A 6,008-nucleotide genomic window follows, 5' to 3' on the forward strand; every position below is an offset into this window, starting at 1 on the left:
AGCCATTGCGAGGCTTCAAGCAGGATGTTCTAAGATGGAAGTGGCCACTGAGCTTAGAGTGTCATCAGCAGGTTGCAACAGAGATACAGGAAGAGTCACAGAAAGGCTTAGATGTGGACATCCATTGGCCACATACCACACTGATGACCGCTTCAATGTGAACAATGCCCTTTGGAACTGGATGATGAATGTCACACAACTCAAGGCACATTTAAGAGAGATGAGAGGCACTCAAGTGTTGCGTCAGACCATTCACAACAGTTTACATCAGCGTGGATGCATGCTAGACCACCTGCAAGGTTACCGACCACAGGCGTCATGGTTTAGCATGGGCCATGGAGCATCTGCACTGGATGAGGGACCAGTGGGCTTCAGTGCTGTTAACCGATTCACGCTGAGCAGAAATGATGCCCGCTAATGATATTGGAGACGTCAAGGAGAGCGCTATGCATTAGCCACTGTTGGCTCAAGACAACAATGGTTTTACAGTGTGGGCAGGTGTGTCTAGTCAATACAGAACTGCCCTAAACTTTGTGAATGGTACAGTGACAAGACCATAGTACTTGATTAATATAATTTATCGAGTCGTTGTGCCTCTGCATGAACAACACAGGCCTATTTTCATCTTCATGGACAACAATGTGGCAGCTCATCGAGGTCCCATTTTTAGGGAACAGCTGCTGGAGACTGGGGTACCTCAAATTGAGTGGCCTGCAATCTTTTCAGACCTGAATCCCATTGAAAACCTATGGGATCAACTGAGTCGCTGTGTAGAGCCTCGTAACTCTGTACCCCAGAACCTCAATGGCATGAGAGCCGCCATTCAAAAAGAGTGGGATGCCAAGCCGCAGCAGACAATATGTCGACTTGTGAACAGAGACGTCGTTGTCAAGCTGTAATTGATGCTCAAGGCCACATGGCACATTTTTTAGACATTTACATTTTTTTGTGGGAGCATTTTTTGTTTGTATCAATAAATTGTTTGAGATGCTTTTCCATAAATTTCATCTGAAAGCCAAATATCCTTAAAGGGAACCTGTGGATATTTGATAATAATCTAATTATATACAATCATTAACTACAAAAAAAGTGCCTTAGATGTATTCACTTACTGGTGTGACAGATGGTTACCTCATAATATACACACAAAGATGCCACATGCCGCATGCTAATGAGCTGATTTGAGTCCAGCGTGATGTCATCGAGTCCAGCGTTTTTTATTTTTATTCAGAGCTATAGCCACTCCCCTGCCCACCTGCTGCTGATTCATATGGAAAATAACTGTCAATCAGCAGCAGGTAGGCGGGAAAAGTCAGGAGCTCATAAATATTCAGGACTCATCATTATGAGCTGGAGCTTTTCAATACAAGATGTTGGCAGATTGACTGGGTCAATTAAAGAAAGTGACCCAGCATTTTGCTAAGAGAATCAGTCACTTATTTATGTTGCTCTTAGTTAGGACACCATAAAACTGGTGACAGGTTCCCTTTAACTTATTGTGAGTAGTATGTGTGTATATATATATATACACACACACACACACACACACACACACAGATTCCTAACCTTTCACAAGCAGATTCATCATTTTTTATCAACTTTTCACCCAAATGGTGGTATAGATTTTCTTGCATGTCACCAAACTCTAATAAACGGTTGCAACATTTCTGTGCTTGCCCGGATGAAATGTTATTCTGAAAATTCTGGTGTGCACTGTTGATATGGAGGAGTATACATGGCTATGAAATTGTTGGTATAATCCATTGGAGGTGAACCTGTATTACATGTGAGAAAATGAGGGGCACTCCGTATAAGGGAACAGGAAACGGTAGTTAGTGGTACAAATTTAATATTGCATCAGATCATCATACATAAAAACATATAATCAATACAATAAAATATAATAAAATATAATATAACAACGAAGGCAGGGTCCTGAAAAACTGATATTTCAAGGGTCCATGAGACACTATCCAACCTATAATCAGTCTCAACAGGTAAGAATGGCCTAAATGCTGTTCCCAAGATGTGTATCAAAAGGAGGTACAAGATATCAACACTGTCCAGTTTTAAACCTCCAGGATCAAGCAATACTTCTGTCAAGTCCTGAACAGAGTTGCTCTTCGGATATAATGACACAATAGCAGCCGAGATCTCTTACCATCTGTATCCACTCCGCTCACATGGAGACTCGAAGTAGCGGCCGAGCACAGCTGACGCGGCGTCCCACGTGATGTAGAGTCTAAACGTGACGTCTCACGTGACTCATCAGATGGAGTTATTGTAGCGTGTTTCTGTAGCGCTTAACGAACACCACCTCTGTACCGGACTGGCTATGCAGATCACCCCGACCGACGTAATCAGGTCACTTTTAGTACTTGGGGGAAAAGGCTCACTGTCCCAACTTGCCCAAACGCGTTTCAGGGTATACACCCCTTCCTCAGAACCTGTATTACAGCATGTGCTTGGGAACAGCCATAAATGTCAGTCGGATGTATACAGAAACATTCCAGTCCTGTACCTGCATGACCCCATATCCTACCTTTCATCGCTTCCTAAACTAACATATTGTTGACTCACTTTCAGGAAGAGGGAAAGTTAAAGGGGTTGGCCATCTTTTGGGGTGAGGTGAGGGTTTGGCAACCCCCCTCCTGGCCAGAGCTGCAAAAGGAAAGCATATGTTAACAAAAACGTACATCGGGGCCCCATTGTGCCACCACACTGATCTGTATACTTGCTTATATATGCATTTATATTTATTGTTATTGGGAATTGTCCCTATGATGGCTAGTTAGAGATGTGACTACACAATCTACTATACCAAGATGTATGAAATGCACTTTATTATTTATGGGGTAGCACTATGTTCTGCATGGCATTTTTCTGTCCTTTGATTTTCTTGTATGGAAATTTTAGATTTAATTTTCAGGATGAAATTATAAAGATTAACTTGTGCTATTACATATGTCGGTGTGCGATTTTTCTTTGTTTTAGTAAATAATGTGACAGCCCGAATGGTAGACCCTGGAACTGAAAGTGACATTTGGCTTCTTGACCAGGAAAACCAGTCAGTAAAATCCCTGTTCCTGTTGATTCTGGGGAATGGAATAAGTAACTGCTTTCGAAGAAGAGAAAAAAAATCTCAGATTTTAATGTTAACTGTGGCTTGGAAGAAGAGGGCTGTTGATCAGGAATCTGTCTGTTGGTATGTGCTGGAATTTTACACGCTGATCAAATCCTACTTGTAATGTTTTCACAGGCATGGTTGAAGAATAGGAGTATGCCTAACACCTGACAAATTGTGTCAATGCAATTTTTGGAGGCACTGTCAGGATTGAAGATAAATCCCTGTCCTCTTCCATTGGATGACTGCCACTTCCCAGAGCCTTCACTTTTCTTCTGTTTAGGCCTACTCTAACTCTGGATAGGAGGCTTTTTATTCTAGGCTTCTGCTTTGTTTCCTGTCCCTGGGGAGGTGGGGTGAACCTCAGTGCCATTGTGGAGGAGTCAGGGAATTTTTTTTACTGGCCATTAAGGCTAAATTAGTTATCACTAAATGCAGTTAAAGTAAAAGGTTACCTATGTTTTTGGCCAGTTAAAAACATAAGCCTTTTTTTTCTTTTTCGTCTGTTTTTATTTTCTGATTGTATATTTTTATTGCATTTTTCCATACATGATTATGGTGGCAGCCTTAGCTGCTGTTTACAGCATTTAAATATATGCTTTACAGCAACCACTATGGTCTATAGACACAATAGACTGGAGGGTACTCATTGACTTCTGTGGGAGTTTTCTAGCATGCTCTTTGACTTGTGCAGAGGTCATTGTTCAAGGATGAAATATAAAAACTTTGACAATCACCTATTGTGAATGATTGTCCCCATGTTATCTGTCATTGTATTTCTGTCAGTGATTATGATGAGATGACTGCTGGTCTATTGCAGCCCACAATGGTGACATTACTATGGACAATACTATTGTAGCAGTCCAGTGATGTGCCTTCCAAATGAAGCTTGGGTTAGAATTTTGCTTTGGTGTGTCCTACCAGTATATTTTTTGATATATGGCCATAAGGTTGGCATACAGGAAATACACTCACCTAAAGAATTATTAGGAACACCTGTTCTATTTCTCATTAATGCGATTATCTAGTCAGCCAATCACATGGCAGTTGCTTCAATGCATGTAGGGTTGTGGTCCTGGTCAAGACAATCTCCTTAACTCCAAACTGAAAGTCAGAATGGGAAAGAAAGATGATTTAAGCAATTTTGAGCGTGGCATGGTTGTTGGTGCCAGACGGGCTGGTCTGAGTATTTCACAATCTGCTCAGTTACTGGGATTTTCACGCACAACCATTTCTAGGGTTTACAAAGAGTGGTGTGAAAAGGGAAAAACATCCAGTATGCGGCAGTACTGTGGGCGAAAATGCCTTGTCGATGCTAGAGGTCAAAGGAGACTGGGCCGACTGATTCAAGCTGATAGAAGAGTAACGTTGGCTGAAATAACCACTCGTTACAACCTAGGTATGCAGCAAAGCATTTGTGAAGCCACAACACGCACAACCTTGAGGCGGATGGGCTACAACAGCAGAAGACCCCACCGGGTACCACTCATCTCCACTACAAATAGGAAAAAGAGGCTACAATTTGCACGAGCTCACCAAAATTGGACTGTTGAAGACTGGAAAAATGTTGCCTGGTCTGATGAGTCTTGATTTCTGTTGAGACATTCATATGGTAGAGTCCGAATTTGGCATAAACATAATGAGAACATGTATCCATCATGCCTTGTTACCACTGTGCAGGCTGGTGGTGGGGGTGTAATGGTGTGGGGGATGTTTTCTGGGCACACTTTAGGCCCCTTAGTGCCAATTGGCCACAGTTTAAATGCCACGGGCTACCTCAGCATTGTATCTGACCATGTCCATCCCTTCATGACCACCATGTACCCATCCTCTGATGGCTACTTCCAGCAGGATAATGCACCATGTCACAAAGCTTGAATCATTTCAAATTGGTTTCTTGAACATGACAATGAGTTCACTGTACTAAAATGGCCCCCACAGTCACCAGATCTCAACCAATAGAGCATCTTTGGGATGTGGTGGAACGGGAGCTTCGTGCCCTGGATGTGCATCCCTCAAATCTCCATCAACTGCAAGATGCTATCCTATCAATATGGGCCAACATTTCTTAAGAATGCTATCAGCACCTTGTTGAATCAATGCCACGTAGAATTAAGGTAGTTCTGAAGGCAAGGGGGTCCAACACCGTATTAGTATGGTGTTCCTAATAATTCTTTAGGTGAGTGTATATGGGATGAACTTAGACAAAGATTAACACAGGACAGATAGAACCCTAAAGTCGACTGCTACCAATACTGTAAATATGCTATAATATTAAAATGATGAGACAATTCATGATAATCTTATGAGTTTACTTTAGAGGTTTTCTAACCTAATTCACCAATTCTTAGAGAAACTGTTTACCCTTAGGGCTCATGCACATGACAGTATTTTCTTTCTGTGTCTGCAAAAAAACTGAAATGACTCTGTGTGCATTCCGTCTCCATATATCCGCAAGTCCGTCATGCATAAAAATAAAACATGTCCTATTCTTGTCCATTTTGCAGATAAGTATAGGCATTGTTAGAATGGATCCACAAAAAACTAAAAAAAAAAAAAAAAAAAGGAATGCAACACGGACGTCACACCGATGTCATCCGTTTTTCTTGCAGACCGAAAATATATACGGTCTTGTGCATGAGCTCTTATACTGAAAATAACAGAAGTGGAGAAATAGTGACATCTAGCGTACCTTCTATAGTGATATGACATTATAGCTTCTTCATTGATATCAAGAGCACAAATTACTGCTTATCAATGTTATTTTGCACTTAATCTTCACTATATTAAAGTATTTATTATTTTTTTTTATAATAATTTTTCTTTTATTTTAATCATCTCAGCAGTTTACAATTTGCATAGAAAAAAACAGACTAATAAGATC

This window comes from Bufo gargarizans, chromosome 3 (assembly GCF_014858855.1).
Source record: "Bufo gargarizans isolate SCDJY-AF-19 chromosome 3, ASM1485885v1, whole genome shotgun sequence".
In the NCBI taxonomy this organism is placed as follows: Eukaryota; Metazoa; Chordata; class Amphibia; order Anura; family Bufonidae; genus Bufo; species Bufo gargarizans.